The sequence below is a fragment of the Numida meleagris genome, chromosome 8 (assembly GCF_002078875.1).
Source record: "Numida meleagris isolate 19003 breed g44 Domestic line chromosome 8, NumMel1.0, whole genome shotgun sequence".
Classification (NCBI taxonomy): domain Eukaryota; kingdom Metazoa; phylum Chordata; class Aves; order Galliformes; family Numididae; genus Numida; species Numida meleagris.
Genome location: NC_034416.1, coordinates 3,727,650 through 3,748,612, shown reverse-complemented (window position 1 = coordinate 3,748,612; position 20,963 = coordinate 3,727,650). Strand labels below are relative to the sequence as shown.

Here is a 20,963-nt window from a genome sequence, read left to right as displayed (position 1 = left end):
TGCTGCTGATTTCTGCAGAGACTTTTTTTTTTTTATCAGATCCCATTTGCTGCATGTTTGTTTCATTCATTTTTACTGTAATTATTGTGTCTTGGATTTTCGGTTTGCCCTTCCCTCACGGTGCTTCTGCAGCAAAGACATGTAAGCGGCATCGCCAGTAACAGATAGCTCCTGGTTTTAACATACTGTTATTCCAAAGGTTAGGTTATCTCCTTGGCATCTTGAAACTCAAGGATCACAAAGCTTCTCTACAACAACCGCACATGGGATGATCTAATTACGCTTTGACAGGTCATCCCACAAAACAATAGGTGGGACTGGAGGTATTTTGTCTTGCTGCTGTGTGTGCTACGTGTCAAAGGCATGAAGGCAGGGGAGCCTCAAAACAAACAGTGCTTTCAGGGCGGGTGGCTGCTGAGGAGGTGACCTGTCTGATTCCCTTCCACCTCCCACTCCTTGGCTGGCACCAGCCTTGGTGCCCTGGCAGGCACTTGTATGCCAACTCCTGACTAAATGCTTCATGAGAAAAGTACCAGCCAGACCGTGCTGTTAGTTTTTCCATGAACTGTGCCTCTCGGCTCGTTGCTGCCTCCTCTATTGTAATTTAGAATGAGATATTGTCGTGTTCTTGGCAGTAATTACACATGCATTATTATAGAGGTTTTGTTGATTAAAAAGGTAGAATGCATTATTTTAAATGGTCCAAATACTGTTTCCATTAAGATAAAGGGATTATTTAGTAGAATAGAATGTTGTTGAGCACTTATTTGGCATTTTTCCCCTTCAGTGCACTTTAGCAATGTTTGTCTAGGGAAAAAAACTCTTCTGTAAGACTGGAAGAGACTGCTGGAGCTCAGAATTTAACATTTCATCATTTTCTACTGAAAGACTGGAGCTCTTTGAAAAAGCTTTCCAGTTTTGTGCAGTAGAGAAGGTAACCTGAACAGTTTCACACACCTCCTGTGCAGGAGAATGGTCCAACGCTATGATCACAGCTCCAGAAGAAGACATTTCCCATTTTACAGAGCCAGTGCCCAGGTTTGCCCCCAAGCACTGGGCTCTGGGGAGCCCTGAGCATTTGGAAATATGCTATGGAGGGAGAGACACGGAGTAAGGGGGGCTGCAAGGGGAAAACGTAAAAAATGCACCTTTAATTGCTTTTCAAATGATTATCCCATTGTCCTTGGTAAATGTCACGTTAGAAGATGCTTCATACAGCTAGTTGTCTTCCTCTTTAAAATAAAGGTTAGTTTAAGCTTATTGAGTAAATTAATTGCCATTGCAATGTACCATGGAAAAAATGCTTTCACTCCATCCTGAAGACAGCTGTGAGACTGTAACTCTCCTTCTGGATATAAGAATAAGTTCTTTGCCAGGATAGTAATTATCTCAGCATCTGTCTCTTCCTTTCTCTGCTTCGAGAGAATCGAAAGCTCCTGACAGGGTTTGCAGATCGGAAAACACGAGGGAATTCTTAGCCTCACTCCCTGAGGACTGATATTTATGTCCTCACCTTCCCATATGCTGTCCCCTTTCCTTCACACCAGAAATGGGAGCAGTGCTGGTGTGCACTAATGATGGCACGTTCCCCATAGTCGCCTGTCCTGGCACTGCAGGGTGGGTGTTTGCAGGAGACAAGAGGTAATGGCCTTAAGTTATGCCAAGGGAGGTTCAGGTTGGATATTCAGAAAAAAATATTTTCAGAAAGAGCAGTGATGCACTGGCACAGGCTGCTCAGGGAGTGCTGGGGTCACCGTCCCCGGAAGTGTTCCAGAACCGTGGGAGATGTGGCACTGAGGGACGTGGCTATGGGCAGGGTGGGGGTGGACTTGGGGATCTTGGTCTTTTCCAGCCTTAATGATTCTATGATTCTACGGTCCAAGGCAGAGCCATCACCTTGTGTGTTGACAGCTCTGCCATGCTTGTGAACCGTGAACAAATTGCATAGCTGACGTATGCCTTCCTCCTTCCAGGTTATTGACCATACAAATTAATTAAACTGATTCCAATATTGATATCAATGGCAGTGTATACTTTGCAGCCCAGACTGCTTTCATTTAACTACTTGTTCTCATCAATATCACAGCCAGTTCTTTCTCCACTCGGGCAACTCCATCTATACAACAGCCAATGTCCACCTGATGACCTTCCAGAAGAGGCCTTGCCAATTCTTCCTCTTGTTCAAGCCTCCCTACTGTTTTCCAGAGTGTGATCACTTTTTCTTATGCTCCTGCCAGAAAAAAGAGAGGAAAAAAAGAGGGCAATGTAGGCCTTGCAAAGGGTCTAGATATAGAAACAATTATTCCTGTATACAGTGAAATCATCCTCTACATGCATGGCAGCTTTCTCTTTAAAAGGCTGTGCTTGCTAGTGTGTATCTTCCCAGGGCAGAGCTCCCTGCTCCAGCCCAGCAGCACGTGGAACCTCTGGGACCCTGTTCTCCTCAGGGGGTAAGGCTATGTCTGCTGCCTCTCCAATTGCACTGACCTTCTATTGGCAGTCACCACCCTTGTCTTCTGCAGAGGTGTCAGTTTGAATCTGCGTAGCTCCCAGGGGTCTGATACATCTCTCTTCTCCCCCTCTGTAAGTTGAAGAGAGCCTCTCTGCCTGTTTCCAGTTTATCATGATCCTCTGCCTTGGGACTGACACTGTGAGATCTATTAATTTCTCATTGCTCCAAGTTTAAACAGAAGTCCCTCCTATAACCCACTCCTAACCTTCACAGGAGAGTGGAGTATCCTTGCCAATTATCTCAGAGGTAGCTTTATAAACTCATTCCCTTCAAATACATTTTGCAGCAGGAATAACTCATACGAAAAAAAGATTCACCTTCCTTTCTGCAATGTCACTGGAGTCACGGCACGTTCAGAAAAAGTGGAGGCACCAGCAGGAGTCATACGAAATCGCACACGTTTCCTCCTTGCTCCTTGTTTTCCCTCTGCCATCCCTCCCAGCTGTCAGAGCTCTCAGCCACATCTCCAGTAAAAGCATCCCCATTTCTAAGTCCTCACGCCCTTTGACATAGTCGATTTGTTCTTACCTCCCTTAGGACCAAAAATAAATGGGAGACTTCTTCATTATCTTCCAAATGAGATGTGAAACGGAGGTCCTGACCACTTGTGATCATTAGAAAAATCCCATTGGCACTTCTTGCAAGAGCAAGACCATTAGCCCTGATGTCCTGGCAGAAGTCCAGTTTGGGTGATTATAATTACATTTTGCCTGCTTTCGTAGCTTCAAATGGATAATACGCCTTCTCTTCCTTGGTGTCCCTCGCTGTGCAGGGCAGAGATTGCTGGTGCTTCGGCGAGAGCAGGTTGAACCCAAGGCTGCTTCACCTTGGCGGGTTCCAGCAGAGACAGGTCATGGGCTGCTTCTCTCCCAGCTCCACATCTTGGTTCCCCATTCAGCCCATGACTCTTCTATTACATGAGAGTGAATAGTAGGTGTTTCGCAGCTATTGCACATTTATTTTTGTTGTGTTTTGAGTTTTTACAGACATGCAATCAGGCCAAACAACATGCTTACCTGCTCCAGGTGGAGGAGAATGATTTTTTCCCAATCTTTTGCATGTTTTCTTCTTGTACCTGTATCTAACCAGCACCTCCCTGATCATAGTAAACTCTAATTAAATAACAGCCTGAGTTTGAACCGTGCTGGAGAGGAAACAAACTGGGATGAATCAGTCTTCAAAGCTGCCACAATGGGAATTAGGCATCCCAATCCCTTTGAGGTTGTGTTTCAAAAGCATTCATGGGGCACAGTGAGCAGAATGCCATGAAGCTGGGGAACGCAGCTGACACCCTGTTTGCTGGCTGTGTCATAGCCCTGGGTGGGCTGTTTCAGACACACATGTGGCAAAAAGGTCCCAGTGCTAAAAACTACCTCTAATCACTGGCATTTAATGCAAGCTGAGTTGCGTAGTTGTTCCAGAGATAACTGCTGCAGTTTATCCTAAAATAGGCATTTTCTGTGAAACACAGGCACTTTCTTCAGTAAGAAAATGCACTTTCAATGTGCCCACGGGCTCAGTCCCTTCAGGGTGTGGATGTGCCAGGGACACTGCTCAGTCCTTGGCTAACTGTTGGACTTTCCTGGAGCTGCAGATCCGCCACCCTCTGGATGTGCCAGGAAGCTGCCCAGCTCTTCAAGACCTTTTCAATTCCCATTTTAAATCTGGAGTTTTGGTCCGAGTTCATTTGCTCTAGCTTTTTTGCCTGTGTTTGTTTGCCTATTTGGCTGGCTTGATATGTGTTTCATTTCCCTGGCTCCTCTGGCATTTCTTTGAAGTCTGCTGAGAGCAAACATGTGAGCTGCCTCTCCTAGTGGGAAATTCCTTCCGTAACCTCACGGGTGCCAGCCTGGCTCTGCAGCAGCTCGGTGAGGCAGTAGGCTTGGGGGGGCCATTGCAGAGCCATGCCCCCAGCAGCATCCACAGTGCTTATTTCCAAAGGAATCAGATGTTGATGTTCAAGCCAAGCCAAGGCCATGAAGGCTTCACAACAGCATCATCTTTGCCATTCTGCAGCACGGGGACAAGCAGTGGTTGTGCTGGAGGCTGCACCCTGGGCACAGGTGTATGTGCAGCGTCACCAGGACTCCTCACCGCTCACCGCTGCGTTGTGCCTTGGCATGTGTTGCCATTACCCCTCCTTGCTGTATCCTGGAATGGCCAAACACTGTGACAGACAAGAACTTGCAGGAACAAAAGATATTTCTCCCTAAGCAAAGTATCGCTTGAAAGGGATCAGGCTGCAGGAAGCTTTAACTCCCCTATCTGTATTTGTAATTAAGCTTTGCATTAATATCAGATGAAATTAAGGCTCAGAGCTCTTTCCCTATTAATCGGGAGGGTGGCTGCTGCTGAGCATATGTGTTTAAAGCAGAATTGTACCTGCTGATCTTGATGAATGGGTCATTTGTGCTCTGAGTTTTCTCTGAAATGAGGAGGAGAGTACACAGCCCCAGTGCTGATAAGACATGCTGTTATTTTGTGTTCTGTAGCCATTTCTCCAGGAAGCCGTTGCTTCATTTGCATTGCTTTTTTAACCTTATATGCTCAGTGGGCCCAGGCGAGGCTTCTTTCTTCTTGAATTAAATGTAATCAGGCTGAGCAGTGAGGAAGAAATGATGAACGAGGACATCATTTTGGAAAACACATATCTCCTGACTGCTTATCTCAATGACATAAGAGGACTTGAATACAGTATGGAAAATATATGCAGATAGGGGCTCAGCATATCATGCTGGAGAATAATAGCTCAGAGGGCTAGACCTGGCCAGAAACTGTTTATTATTTAGAGCATTGCTGTTGTAATTTATAAAGGTTAATCATTAAAACTTTAATTCTCTTGGAGGAAAATGGCTAAGGAGTTCTGACATTTGTCAAAGTTGCAGCGGGAAGGGACCGTGGGCAATGAAAGGAGCAACCTTGAGGGAAGAGTTGGTGCCCGTGGTGTGCACAACTGGTGTCACTGGGAATGGAATAGCAAATTGCTGGCCTGGCTGGGAGCATACATGGTCCTTAATGCATGGCCAGGCCCAAGGCTGGATGGATTTGCTATAGGGGATCACAGGGGACAAGGACGGGTGGCAGGAGCATGGAGCGGGGAGGAGGCAGGTCAGCAGTGCACAAGGAACAGGCACCAAGCATGGAGCTCTTGGGCTGGCAGCAGCGACTCACAAAATGTTGCAGCACATGAAGACTCTGGAGGATGAGAGGAAGAAGAGACTCAAAATTAAACTTTTTGAAGTGGAAGAGCGCTGAGGTTGTCGTTGGTAAGGCTGCTCTTCCAGCTCAGGGTGCACTTGTTAACGGTCCTATAAACTGGGTGAATAAGGAGAAGAAAGTGGGAATACTTGCCAAATAATTTGCTTTTAAAATACGCCGATGTACTGTTGAAGTTATTTATTTGTGATGTGACTTCCTCTAGATAGAATAGATCTGATAAAGTCTGGCCATGCAGAACTGAAATAGCATTTGAGCAGGCTTGTTCAGCACAGGTCAGTGTGCAATTATGGAAACATCCACATTTTCATCTGGATCAGAGTGAGCCATTGTGCTATGAAAAGGAAGGAGATATTTTGCACTGATAATATGAATCCCATGAGAAACAAAGTGCCTTTGCAGATCCAAGCCATGGCCGTGTTGTGGCGGGCAGTACAGCATATCCCAGAGCAAGGCCAGGGAGAGTCCGCATTAAGAGAGTATTAATTATGGTAAATAAAGATGGCAGAAAAGTCAGTGTTTAGGAAATGAATGGAGGGCTTGGCCCCAGCTGAACCCCTTCTCGACCACGAACAACCCCCAGACTTGTAGTATTTGAACTGTGAGTCTGCAGACGGTCTGCAGTGCTAATTGAAGAATGATTATGAATGCAGCGTGGCATAGTTTGCCTGACCTCCATGCTGAGCATATTTCATTGCAGAAAAGGCCCTGAATATTGCGCAGATCCTGGCACAGCGGCAGTAAATCAGCTCCCAGGGAGCAGCCAGGAAGCATGCAGCCCTCCTCGAAGGTCTGCAGCAGCCGGATGCGGGGGAAGAAGAGCCCTAAATGAATTGAATTATGAGCAGGTATTAATTAGCGTCTCTGTTTATTGGCATTGCCATAAGATTTGCCACTAATTCACAGAGTGACTGGTTTGCTTTGCTTATGAAATGTGTGCTCTGGGATGCAGCCCCAACAGTGCACTCCTCACACCCGCGGTGTGCAGACACAGCCAAATGCAACTGTTGGGCATGAGGAGGAAGCAGCAAAGAAAGCATGAAATTTATGAGCTTATTTTTGTTGCTGGCCTCCCTCACTCTTGGGAGGTATCAGTCAGAGCCAGTCCAGGCTGGTGGTACCATGGAGGACTGCATTCAGAGACCCAGAGGAATTGGGTGCAAAACTCACAGCAAAATGATGGCAGAGCAAACTGAGAATTGGGACTGGTTTTGGAAATCCTTCAATGGCTTCATTTCTGAAAATGACAATTATCCTTTTAGCATTCCTTTCCCCTTTCCTTTTTCTTTTATTTCACTTTTAATGCACACAATTTCCAGTTTTTATTAGGTTCCCCTTTGTTTCTGATTTACTTTGGCAATTTTCTCTAAGTAGGACCGCAGTGCCACGAACCCAAGGTGTTCTTCTGCCTATCGAAAAGCCACTAAATCTTGGAAACTAATCACGAAACCTCAGCATGAGATAGAGACAGTGGCTGGAACAACACTTCCTTGAAAAAGGAGTGGCAGAAAACTCCAACACAAACGAGGTCTTTGCACATAAAACTGTGTGAAATGGGAGTCCTGCCCTGGGTTGGTGGTGGCTGCTGTCCAAGGTCCAGCCTGTGCCTGGAGCTGCCTTAGGAAGATGCCATCCTCTCCTTCCTTCTCTTTCCATCTGTCAACTGGGAATAGAGATAGCACTTGCAAAGGGAAGTCAGGCAGGGGATGCTTTCAGTAGCACTCATTTGGAAGACACCTGTGTGTGATCTCAGAGATCATACAGTAAATGGCAAAACGTTATATATGGCAAAGGGAACCCGTGGCTTATAAAACAACTCTTTTTCAGAGTGCCACAGAAATCTGTCAAGTGTTCTTCCTTCAAAAGGTGCTGCTGTGCAGGCCAAGGGCTCCTCACTTGCATGGAGAATGAAAACAATGTCTATGAGTCAAGAAAGTGTGAAGGGGACATGGTCTTCCCCTCATATTTGCACACTGGTCCTTAGATTGTGTTATATAAACCAGCCCCACCAACGGAATGCGAGTGTTCTGAAATATTGTATTTGCTTTGGATCAGTTCACAACCAGATTGCTTTTATTTTGTTTCATAAGAAGTTGAGATTGGAGATGTATGGACATGTTACTCTTTATGTTTGCATCTGCCATGCTGGCAGGAGAAAAATGGTTGCTTGGGTTTTGCGAACGTTCTCCAATTATTTTTCTAAAATGGTTTGGATGAAATACTGTTGGCTCATATAATTAGCTGAAATAATAAACTGGCAAGAGTTTGTTTTTGTTTCCTTTCAGAAGGAAAAATACTGCAGTGAGCTCAACACCCTGCATCTTGGCGTGAACTATGATGCTGTGATGTGAGCAGCTCTGTGTGGATCATGGGCTGCACCCAATCCAATGGAGGTCCTGGCAGGGAGCAGCGAGCCCCCACCTGCAGCAGGCAGAGACCCCCCTGCTGTACGGTACTGGGGGAAACCCAAGGGCTGGGAGTGGGACCCGAGTTCTGCAGACTACTAACATGATCTAATTTTGAGTTTGCTTTGGAAAAGAAGTGTGTTTTTCTTTTTAAACCCTTTTGGATGTGACAGTACCAATTTTTACCCTTGACTTCTGCAACAACCCTCCCTTCCTTCCCTGCTCTCAGAATACCCCTCCTGCACAGCATCCTCTGCTCCTCCATCCTGCAGGAGCTGTGTACACTTGGATAGAGGATCAATCACCATAATAGCTGTTGTCTTCAAGGTTTATTAATGCTTTCCAACTGAATTCCTGTTTTCCTGCTAATAACCCTTCCCGTGGAACACTTTTGTGGATACACAATTATTCATGTGGCAAACTTGCCACTCGAATGCTGGTAGGTAGTTAGTAAGCTTTGCATCCAACCAGAAGCAAGTCATTTTTAATTTCTGCAATAGGCTTGAAGCTGGGATTATTGCATTGCAGGATTTTTACTTAAAGCAACACTTTGGAAGGAGGAACAGCTGCTGTCTGTTGAGGGAATGAGGGGGCACAGGTGCTCCCCATAGAGATTCATTTGGTCCCACAGTCCATATTAGTAGGCTGGTATCTCCAGTTATGTTTGCAGAGCTGTAACTGGAAGTGCTGAAGGTCTAAAATGAAGAGAGTGAAGAGAGGTGGGTTTAGTGTACTAGGCCTCTCTTGGTTAATGAGAATTGCAGGTATTATTCCAATAGATCAGTAAATAGCCACTATCTGTCCCCAGCAGATTTTGGAAGATAGGCACTGCATGGGACTGGATGCAAAGCACAGCTTCAGTTTTCCATAGTGGGCATGGATACAGGACTGCACATGGGCTAAAGATAGTATGTGGTCTTCTGCTTTGTCGTCCTCTGTCGCTTTAATGCACGTTACGCTGGATGGCCAGAATAGCTGGCTGAGCTAGGAGTCATCTCTCTGTTTCAAAATACCACAACCTAGACATGTTTATCCTTCACTAATTCATTTAGGTGGAAGTTAGAATTTGAGAAGGTTAAAAGTTAAAAGGAAGAGCCTGATTGCTGTAAAGCACGGATTTAACTTGTGGTTTTCTATTTCTTCCTTACACTTTCCTTACTGGCCTGAGGCATGATAACAGAGCTGTCAGTATCTTCAGGCTGACTATAACAATCTCCTGAACTATTCACTCTCAGGAAGCCAGCGCCTCTCTCAAAGGCTGCATTGCTGTGGCCAACATATCCTTCTTCTAGACAACTGAATATGGAAAAGAATACAAAAGCAGAGCCTGTCAGTCACCCCTGGGTGGCTGTCAGCATCTGGAAGGATGGGTGCAGAAGTCAAGAGCAGCCGTCTTCATCCAGTCACCTGTGTGCCTGAGTCAGAGGTAGCTCATTGGGAAGTGGGGTGCAAATTTTTCTCTGGGCCATGTCTGAAGTCTGTGGATTTGTGGTAGAGCTTAATTATGGGTCTCTTGTAATGCTTCTCCCCTTTCTGCCCCCAGCATGTCACATGGGTCATGCAGTGATCCCTCCAGCACCCCTTCCCCACCCATCTCCTTCACTGTGAGCAATGCATTGCTCTGCACGCGCTGCTCCAGCCCTGACCCACACCGCAGCCAGCAGCAAGCACCCATCAGTCCACTGGAGTCATATCAGCCAGCTTTTATTCATTTCTTTCATTATGCAGTTATGGCCCTCATCAGACACAGTGCTAATTAACTCGGTCCCACCCTAACAACTCCTGCCTCCTGCATCACCTCCAGGGTTTCCAGTGCAGGGGGTTGTAACAGATCATTCCCTCTAGGGGCCCCAACTGATGCTTTCCACGGTGATGCTCCAGGCACCAGGCGTGGGCATGATCTGGGTGAGGTCTTTGGGCTCAAACCTGGGGATTGTCCCCAGCTACTGTGACAGTGTATTGATGGGACATGCTGCTGGTCAGGAGGGCTTGGTTCTGCCCCATCCACCTCGAGAGGGGGCAGAAAGCTCTCAGTACATATTCTCAAACTGAAACCTTTTGTTTCCCTCTCGTTTTTATGCATTACAGTCACATTATAAAGAAGTCCTGTGGAACATTCAACTACTTACTGCACAATTATAATCATATTTGTGTACCTATAAGTAGGTCACCAGTCTCTTAGGTTAATCAATTATAGTGGCATTCACACCGGTTTCTTTCATAAATCACTGGTTTTTAGTGTATCCACTGAGATAATGGAGGAAAACCATCTAATTTTGATCTAACTAGAATGAAATGTGAACGTGCATAATTTGCTCTTACAAAGTGTATCTAATGTTCTCTGCATCTTTATTTATTTGTGCTGTTTCATGCTGCATATCGCTTAAGTGGCAAAAAATGCAGAGGCTGTTGCACTTAGAACTAAATGACCCACAATAATACAATTTATCTGCATTTATTTTACATTGTTCTTCATGACAGATATTTTAATCACCCGCTTCTGATGGCTGATGCACTGATTACAAATCACAGTGAAATCTGGGGCCCGACAGCAAGCTCCTAGAGTGTGATGCAAGAATATTTGGGAGAGCTGTTTTGCTGTGTAAACCAAGCAGTTAAGTGGGAAGGGAGGACTTGACTCAGGCTGGAGGCTGTGAATGCTTTAGGACATAGTGGGATGCCACCATGTAGCATCTGCTGAGCTACAGCCACTGCAGCTGCTTTAATGGCTACCCAAGCTCAGTGAATGAGCTACATTAGAACCAAGTGTGTCTCTTTGATGCCTGCCTCACCTGTGTTTTGGCTGGCAAGCATGTTCAGACAGATCCATCAGCACCTCACTGAGGGATGCACCTCACCCTGGCAGGCAGGTGGAGAATCTGTGTCATCTGACACCATTCCCTGCCATAAGCCTCGTGGTACGCTTGCTGCAAATAAACAGCATTTGTTGGGAAGGGCAAACGAACTGTCTGGATGAGGTGTTGGCTCATACCCATTGCCTAGCTGCAAGCTGCTACTCTCCATCCAGCCCCTCTTGGAGCAAGCATAATGCAAAGCAGATTTAGCTTTCTGTCTGCATGAATGTCTGCCTAAGCATCCCTTTAGCTGCCAGTCTGGAAAATGCTGCTGTTGGAGAGGTAGCAATGCAGGGAGCACATCCTCATCCAAAGCATTGTGCAGGTGAAACAGGGCTGCCAGAGTCACCTTGTGCAGAGTTACTGACTGCTCTGCAAATGAGTTGTCAGTTGGGAAACTAACTCTGCTTGGAGCTGTGGAGCAATTCTGTGCCAATTTCCAAACAAGATCTGAACAAGGAGGTGAGCACCTGAGCTTCGATGGTGAGATGGCAGCTCCTTGGGTCCTGCCCAGCTTCCAGCCATGCTGCAAGCTTGCTCTGGTCATGCCATGCCTTACAGCTCACAGCTGTGGGGTGAGCTCAGGGCCCCTGCAGACACTGTGGCTCTGCCAGCAGGTGGGTCTGGCCCCAAAGAGGGCTGTGTGCCTGCTGTGTGCTCCCTGCAGCCGAGCATCCCTGGGCAGGAGGATGGTGCTGGGAGAGGACGCTGCCGGAAACATGCATGGTGGGAGCCAGCTGCTGTCACATTGCTCATCCCAAACGAGTTTGTGAAAGGGAGCTGGGTGGAAACTGTTCTTTTTTTCTAACCTTAGTTACAATCTTATGCTAAAAATACTCCTCTTTTCAGAAGCTGCTGCTACCTGAGAAATGAACAAACAGCGCCTTCAAAAAGTCTGGTGAGTTTTTGTGTGTGTTTTAGCAGATAATCAAGAATTTTTATGCTTGGGTTAGTCTGTTATTCTTGATTTTATTTTTTTTTTCTCCTTGAAATTGTTTACTGACAAAAACTTCTCCAGCTCGTGTGGCCTGGCCAACCGGAAGGTCTGACTTGTCATTAACATCACTATTTTCTGTTTGGATTTTGGTAGCCACAACAGCCCTCAGCCCATAGGCTGCGTTGGTCTTGAGCGCTGTGTAGATTTGGTGGCCGTGTCTGGGGATGGTGACACACAGGATGGAGGGGAGGGCGCTGGCACTTGGTGCTCAGCAAACATCCCTCACACCCCACAGCGTGGGCAGTGGGAAGGGGTGCAGCCCAGCTCCATGCTCAGCTCCGCTCTGGAGGAACGTTTGCGAGGATTTACGTGCGTCGGGCTCCTATTTCAGGAGAGAAATCTGTCAGAAGATCATAAATGTTCTGAGCGATTTATGTTCACCGGTTTGGGCGCCTTAGCCCCAGGAGTAGATAAATTGTGGCTTAATGTTTTATTTCGCACTTTCAGGGAATTTAGTGTCTTTGGAAAGCTCCGGGTCGATAGCCCCAGAGGGAAATTCTCTCCTGGTGGGATGGATAACCCATGGCAAGGGCGATCCCAGTGCCATGGGCTGCTCCCTGGCACCACGCAGGGCATGGCAGGAGGTGCTGGAAGGCGTCTTTTTGGGAAACTTTTGTATCTGAGAAGAGAGCATTAATCTGTTTATAGTTCAATGGGAGTTTGGAAGTCCTGCATGTCTGAAAGGACAGCAGATGGCACAATAGAGGGTTTAGCTGAGTTTTAGGTATGCAGACAAGTTAAATTAATTAACAGTAATCTCTTTAAAATGTATGGTAGAGTAATACCAGCCTAGTCTATAGAAAGATTCTTAGGGACTTAATAAAGCTCTGAGAGTAATTAATTATGCAATAACCCATGGTTAAGCAGATATTATCAACCCGTCAGTGGGCAGAATTTGTATTTGCCATTTGCCGGTGGGGACCGTCAGTGTTTGCTTTGCTGGTGCCTACAAAGGCTGCCCACAGTCCCCTAAATGCCCAGGTGGACACGGGGTGTCATCAGCATTGAGGGAGAACTATTCCAGTGTAGAGCATCTGGGGTCAGAGCGGGTACATCGCTGGGGAAAATGGAGAATTTTGCTAAGAACAGATAGTTAGCTTATTACCTTATAAGCACCTATCTAAGCTCTGCTCAATTAATGAAACACGATTTAAAGTAAAAAGGATTGGTACCAACCAAACCACTGAAATATAAGCTCTTCTAATTATGCAATAAGATAATGTCTACCAGATTAAAATTTTAATTAGCTTAATTTAGGTATAGAAAAAGCATTAGACTTATAGCTCTGAAACACATAAATGATATCAAGGGGAAAGGGAAAGAAAGTGAAAATGGGCTGAGCTCTGAGCACATCCTCGTGCCTGGTGTTTGCTGTGAGAGCTCAGAAGATCCCAGTGGGTCTGGGTGGCTGGGAAGGCTGCAGGAACCACGTGGGACTGAGGGGCTCTGGCTGTGGGTGCCTGGACACTGCAGCGCCCTTGGTTTTCTCTAGAGCTCCTTTCTAACACCAGCTGCCTGCAATCCCTCCAGCTCTGCTTTCAGAAGGGAGAAACACGCTGGCTATCGCAGGCACTTTTGTTCTGTTGTTTTTTTTTTTTTTGTTTTTGTTTTTCTCTTTCCTTTGCTCTATTCATAGATTTAAAGGCCAAAACAGACCATTAAGTCCAACTAATCCTACATCCTGCTTGACAAAGGCCATCCCGCCCATCCCCTAATTCCTCAATACCAGGGCTGACCATGACCGTGTGGTTATATACAGTCAGGAAAATGCATTTCAAGAGCCTCTGTGTGCCTGGACACGGCGCAGGACCCCGCTGCAAACACCCAGCCTTGATTTAAAGACTTTAAGTGACGGATGATTTATCCCATCCCTCCCGAAACCATTCCAATGCTTAATTACATTTACAGTAAAATAAGTCATTCGGGCTGATAGCATGGGGAGCTGTAACATGCAAAGTGCATAGTGTGTAGTTGTGTTTGGTTATGAGGTAAGGAATCCAACAAATCTCTTTTATGCTTTTTCAGGGAAGAAACAAAGACATTTGAACCATTTGCACAACACAGAAGCTCTCCAGCACGAGTCCTTAAAGGGCTGGAGGTTTGCTGGGGAAGCTTTGAGGAGGAGAGTCATAAAGAATAGAAGGTTTTACGGCGCAAGGTTGAATGGGAAACTTTTATTGGAGGGGCTTGGCCAGCTCCTGTCCCATGGGGGAAAGGCGGAGGAATCTGAATGTACTGTTTTCTCTTTTGGAAGGTCAAAGCTGTTGCACACAATGGCAAAGCAGCATAAGAGAAATACCCTTTCTCCTCTGTCATGACTGTCAAATACAGAGGAGGGGAGGAAGTCCCACACACCACATTACAGCAAAGCCCTGAAGGTAAAAATGATCTGCTGGCTTGAAATTTATCTTAATGAGCAAAATCCAGCCAATGGAACAGGGTGCAGATGAAAGTGACAGATGGAATCATTTAAAGTTTGATGCTCTGCATGAAAGAAAATAATATTTCTGATAAGTTTGTTTTCTTTTTTCTTTTGGTAGATAGCGTTCTGCACAGAGTCACAGCCTCCAATTGGCAGTCCCAGCTCTTTGGCAGATGAATTTATCCAGGGTCAGACCCACAGCTCTTGCAAATTCAGAACCTGAGGGAGTTCTGGAACTCCTCAGCTCATGGAAGCCCACGGCATTGATCCAAGAGCTGGGAGCAGCATTCCTTGGCCAAGAGGTTTGTGCTGGATTGGAGCTGAGACCCTGAGTCTGAAGCTGTTCAGGATCAGTGTGCTGAGAATACCAGCAGGTATCAATCAGGCAGGCTGGGAGAGCATACAGAAACGTATCAATTTGTTCCCGAGTATTTTCAGACACAAACAACTGCAAGAATTTACCACTGCTATATAAAAATATAGTCTGGGACCCAGGCAGGTCTGTAAAAGTTGTGTGAAGCTGGAGGATGCATTTCCTTGTGGGAGATGTGCTGAATTTTGATGCTGAGAGGTGCTGTCGTACACCCCTTGTAGCAGCACAATGTTATTGCTTATCCTTAATAGGGGAAGATAGGCAGAAGGAATAGAATCAGTGCTATGCAATAAAATAATAGCTGTTTTACTGTTTCCTTGCACAGGTAATTTTGGTTACTGTAATCTAGTGCAAACACAGCACAGCGCATAGCGTGTGCACAGCATCACCGGACCCTGCCACCCATGGCTGAGCAGGAACAAAAAAGCATTAACATTCTCCTTTGCCCAATTATTTCCCGATTTGATCAATCAGCATTTAACAAAGGTCCAAGACAAAAAAATAAAAAAATAAAAAAAAAAAGGGGTCTTCTGTTAGTTGTGTATTTAAAAGCCTTCTTGGGTTGGATTTTATAAACCACAAGGCAAGCGCTCGACCATGCAGCCTCTCTGTGTGAGCCCTCCTTTCCTGTCAGACAGACCAGCATGGGGATATGTGAGCCCCCTGCCACGCTGCTTGATCCGCTGGGGAGAAGAAGAAAAGCACAGCGAGGAATTTCTGCAGCTGTATTCCAGCAGCAGATTAAAATAGCTGCTCCTATTTTAATCTGGAGAAGTGGCAGCACCGCACATGCAGGACTGGCAGCCAGCGCTCTGCCACAAAGCCGGGATTCAAAGAGCAGTTGTGCCTTTGGGAATGCAAATGCAGAGCAGGGCAAAACGTGGCCCCGGGCCATCTGGCCCCAGTAGCTCCAATTTGGGATCAGGAGGTAGGAATTCATGCTTCCTGTTTTCTTCCTTTTAGCTATTGCTAAGTGTGCTAACACTGAACACAAAACATTCTCAGGCAGCAACAAGGCTGCTGTGCTCCATGTCCTTTATTTGCACGCAGCCCAGCTGGGGTTTGTCTGCTGAGCTGTATGTTGATTTTTGCCTAATTCCAGAAGTTTCACTGTAATATAACGTGCATATTCCATTTCCTTGTGGATTTGCATTGGCAGAGGAGGAAGACAGAGAGAAAGGTGACCTTTATCTTCCTTCTTTTTCTTTTGCTATGAGAAGCCTCTTACACATCAGGAAACTGGAAGTCTTGCTTTGTCCCCCTTGTTGTTTTATTTGGAGGGGAATGCTGGATGTGCTCTTACAGGACTAGATTTGAGACAAAGGACCGAAAATTTATCCCCACGTCTACATAAAGGGTGAATTATTCATCCGCTGTCTCTGGCAAATCTGCTTTTGCAAAATCTCACTGTGAAACAAGAGCAGCTCTTTGTTTCGCTGGGCTATGAGATCGCTCCCCGCAGATCCATCAGCTGCTGCTCGGAGGCTCTGTGTAGGAAGCCGGCCTCAAAGCTTCCTTTCCTTATTTGATTACATTCAGGATTCTTTTGACTCCATGCTCATTTATTCTGCAATTCATTTTGCAAATGAGGTAACTGCAGGAACCCGTCCGAGGAAATTTAAGACCTCTCCCTGTGATTTTGTTGTTCCTCCATGTGATCCCCTCTCACACAGGTTAATTCCCTGATTCCGTGGTGCCTGAATTCAGCATCAGTTTCGAGAAGCAAATACTGATACTGCATCCGAGGTGCAATCTGTATGCAGAGTGACTCCACATTATGTTATTATTAACTACTCGTGGATTGAAGAGTGTCCAGGCAAAAGGGTGGTACCACTTTAACTACATCGTTTTCAAAGCCAGTGAAATTAATTGCTCTATCCTTCGCTATGGAGGGCAGATTTCATAGGCTGCTCAGATTTCTGAGTGCCTTTGGACCAAATCCCTCTGTATTTACTCCATACAGGACTATCTATTGTAATAACATTAGGTAATATTGCCACTTTTCCCACTGTTCCTTTCAGAGCCACGCAAAATGATTTCCCTCTTGGTTTTAGAAAGATGCAACAAATATTGTGAGTGCTTTATAGTCTTCCCTACGGTGTGAAGCTGCTTCTGAAGCCCACTTCACATGACCTGAGCTAGGCTTTTAGCTACCTTAATGGGGAGAATGCTGCAGGTTTTGTTCTGAAGGAGGTCAGAGCCACCAGGCTGCTGTTATACACAAGTTGGTGTACACGAAAATAAAAAAGAGGTGGGGGATTTGCGAGGACGAGTGTTTTGCCAGGCTGCAATTGCAGGCTGGCCCCAATGTGAGCTCAGAACTCGGCACAAAATGTTGCTCGGGCCATATGGCCCCTGTGCTCACCCCCTTTCTAATGCCGGCTAATCTGCTGGTAAGTCCCTCCAAAGAGGGTGCTTCGTACTTCGCACACCTCACCCGTAATCTCTTTCAGGGCCTGGTTGCTCTTTGGCTCCAATGCCAGATGGGATTAATATACCCATCACTGTAATTATTCAGACAAGCAAACAGTAGCTGCAGTACGGCTCTCCCAACTTCTCACTTTTCCCACTGATTCAGAGGCATACTTGAAAGAGCCCTTTCATCCCCATGGATCCTGTTCCCTGGAGTTGTCCCAGGCTGTCCTCATCAAAAGGGAACTTGATGTTTCAGCAGTTTCTCAGCCAGTTTCATGCTGGGATAAAAATCGGTGGTGATGAGATAGAGAGTGAATGAATGATACTGACTGTTGCCCAGAAGCTTGGTATATGTCCAGCCCCTCCTCAGGTCCTACTCTAAAACCTTTCACAGATCTATGTGTGAAATGGAAATTCTGCTGACAGCTCATAACTTGAAAGCTTGCCTGCCTTTTGGCCAGTGCCAATGGATGGTGGAAATCCAAGGTTCAGTGCAATGAGCAGCCTGGATGGATGGCTTCTGAGGCTACATGAACGGAAAGAGGCACTTCTGAAAGCCTCCTGCACCCAGCAGATACTATGCACATACCTCACACCAAGCCCATTGCTCCACATGTGACTTCTGCAAAGCTTATTTAGTAGTCAGCAGCAGAATGAAACTGTCAAGGATTATCTCCCAACCTCAGGTAGGTCCTGTCCATTTCTAGGTCGTTAGCTCCAGCCTTGAAGGCTTGCCCAGTTTCCCACCCACCCAAAGAGCTTTGAGCAATGTTTGTATTTGTGAACATCTACAGGGAGGGGTAGCTGCTAGTTGAGCTCAATAACTGGAGGAAAGAGGCACTTCTGGACACTCTGGGCTCGAAGCATTGCATGATCCAGAGTGAGACATTACGCTCTTGTCAAGTGTGCTTGGTGTTAGGAATGAGCAGTGGTGATGCCACAGTGACAAGAAGTGAGGCTTTGAGGGCTTTGATGCCCACGTTACAAAGAATATGCAAACTTGTATTATTCCTTTGATTAGCTGCTCTCTGATATGTCAAGTCCATGAATAATCAAGCTTCATTTTCTAATTAGTTTTACTCATCACCCTGCTGCTCCATGCCTTTGCTCATTTGCATAGCCTTTTTCCAGATAAGGGCCTTATGCTGTGAGGCACTGGGGAAGCTCCTGTCCCACGATCCCGTTTCCCTGGCCCTTTGCTGGATGTTTTCTCAGCCCTGCTCCTCTTCCCACGTGGTGCCCTGGCTGCAGATCTTACTGCTCTGTGCTTTTTTAAACCTCGTTTCCTCCAGGAACAGGGTGTTGTGCTCACGTTGCCTGGCTGACCTGGCTGACATGTTTTGACTCCAGCATCCAATTTCACCCAGAGTCGGCAGAGAAGAAAAGCTATCAAAGAGCTTCCTTTGCACAAAGCTTGTGGGAGCAGGAGGGGGTCCTGCTGGGTGCTGGAGGACAAGGCTGGACCACGTACTCCATCACTTTGCGATGTGCTGGGGAGTGAGTGATTCTGAATGCCCTTACCACAAATGCGTTTAACTGTTGGCTGTCTCTGGCCAAGAGAAATCACTCCATAAAAACAAGCTGCAGAAGCTAGGCTGGTGACAGTTATGTTGGTTGTTTCAAGAATTATGCTATTTTCGTAACACAGGAGGCTCTTCTGTAGTTATTTCATTTGTCTTCTCCCCCTTCCTGCACAGATATTCTAAGAATCATCATCTTACAAGGGGATTTAGCAAAGCAAAGGGCTTTCTTACGATTCATTTAACCAGGTTCTTCTAATTATGCTACTGCACAAATACGGTTTCTCCTCTGATCTGAGAGTGACCCCACCTCGGCTGCTGTGGTTTCCAGCGGTTGGGGTGCCCCTGGCCATGGGGCTCACAGCTCCTGCTGACATGAAACCACGATCCTCCCTATGAGGCAGAGGTGTTAATACCCAGCAAAGCTCAGTTTGCACGCTGACAGCCTGCTTACCTCTGAGCTGCCGTGTCTTTTTGAAGCAGTCACCATTTGTCAGCCAAACACAGTGGTGAAATTCAGATGCTGTGAAGGTCTTTATGAAAGAGACAGGGGTGTGATAATCTGTACCACACGAAGAGCTAACAAGACTTTCCTAAAGCTGCAAAGATCAATTTAGTGCTCGAGGCACGAGGCTTTGCATTGATCCATCTCTGGGCAAATACCTGATGCCTTTACACACAAACCACTGCCTTTCAGAAAGGTCTGCATGTGAACGGGGTCAGCCCAAGGGGAGCTCTTGCACCAGCTCAGCTTGATCCTGCTTTCATGTCCATTTTGTCACTTCAGGTCCTTTTGTTCCAGCAGCTCCTTGCCTTGTGCCTGCTGACCAGAAGCCCTGCACCCATAGGGAACCAGCAGACCTTCGTCTCATTGGAGGCAGTTTATGTTTTGCTAGTGTCCCCGGGTGAAAGCTGGGAGCATCGTTTGCATACAGCGGGTGAGAAGGCAGCAGGCTGGAGACCATCACTCATCACTGAAAGGATGATCATTGTTTGTTTAGCTCATTCCAGAATAATGGCTCTGCTGGGAACGCCAACCCAGTATGCATCATATCTTTTATAGTATATATTAATTTAGCGTAGACATTAGGCCATCATTATTCCCTCCTTTTAATTCTCATGTATTAGCATTCGGGATCAGTTTTAACCCAGCACACGTCTTCGTTATTTCGTAGTGTAAAATAAATAAAGCTGGAGGCAAATACATTTTTTTTAATACAAACGATTGTGAGAAAGTGATGGATATAAAGCACGGAAACGTCTTTATAATTTTAAAGCTTGAATTTCAGAACACAGCATTTTCATTAAACGCTGCAATCCATTCATTTTGGAGAGACAGATATAAACAGAAGCACATTAACTCAGTAGTTCTCATGCCTGGAATCTTTGTGATGAAATTGCCTATTATTGTGAGTGTAAATGTTTTTCAAATAGTTGAGGCATCAGGAAAAAAGCAGGAAGGACAGGATAGGCTGCTCAGGGATGGAAACCATGAAGACATCCCCTCCAAACGCCCCACGTCCCAGGTGAAAGGACTGCAGGTGGGCTGCGGGAGCCCTGCGAGAGGAGCAGAAAGGAGGCTGGATGGGTTTTTTTGTTCTTTATATGATGAATAAAGGTCTGGGAGGGCGGTTTTGAATTATTTTCTTTCCTGGCTGCTGCGCGCATTGGAAACTCCAGCTCTCAGCAGGGCGGGCGGGCAGAGGAACGGAGGTAGCACATGTGCCAGGGTGAGCGCCGCACATATGCCAGGAGCCGAGGGCTGAGCATCACTGGCATATTGTGAATACACGAAGGGCTGGATCAGAGCTGAGCCCAGAGAGTCCTTGTGATTGCTGTACGTAGAGCGCTCTCGTGGTGCAGGGGGATTTCAAAATATGCCCACAGAGCTAGCGCGGGTGTTTGCCACCTGAACACCAGGAAACCACTCGGGGCGTGGAGCACCACGATGCGCTCATCCCGAGCCCGGCACCAAGATCTGGGGGCGGGTGGGGAAAAAGCGCAGCGGGAGCGGGGCTGGCGGTGAGCGCAGCACACGGGCGCGGAGAGGGCTGCGATCCGCAGGTGCAGGCCCGCAGGTGCTGGGGGTGCGGCCACGCGGGACGAGCTGAGGGGTGGGGGTGCGGGGAGGCTCCGAGACACCGGGAACATTCGCGCCGCTACCGGGGCAACCCCGGCGCAGCGCGGCGCGCACGTGGAGCAGCGCGGTACTCCAGCTACGGCGGCGCTGGGCCCGCGGCGCGGCGGG

At 46.7% G+C, this 20,963-nt stretch overlaps 1 long non-coding RNA gene across 1 annotated transcript; it reads left to right on the top strand.

The window, feature by feature from the left end:
• Nucleotides 8,791-15,260, top strand: LOC110403301. The gene is made up of 5 exons (XR_002441609.1): nucleotides 8,791-8,852; nucleotides 9,369-9,559; nucleotides 11,838-11,886; nucleotides 14,011-14,363; nucleotides 14,526-15,260. It is a non-coding gene; the product is annotated as an uncharacterized LOC110403301 (long non-coding RNA).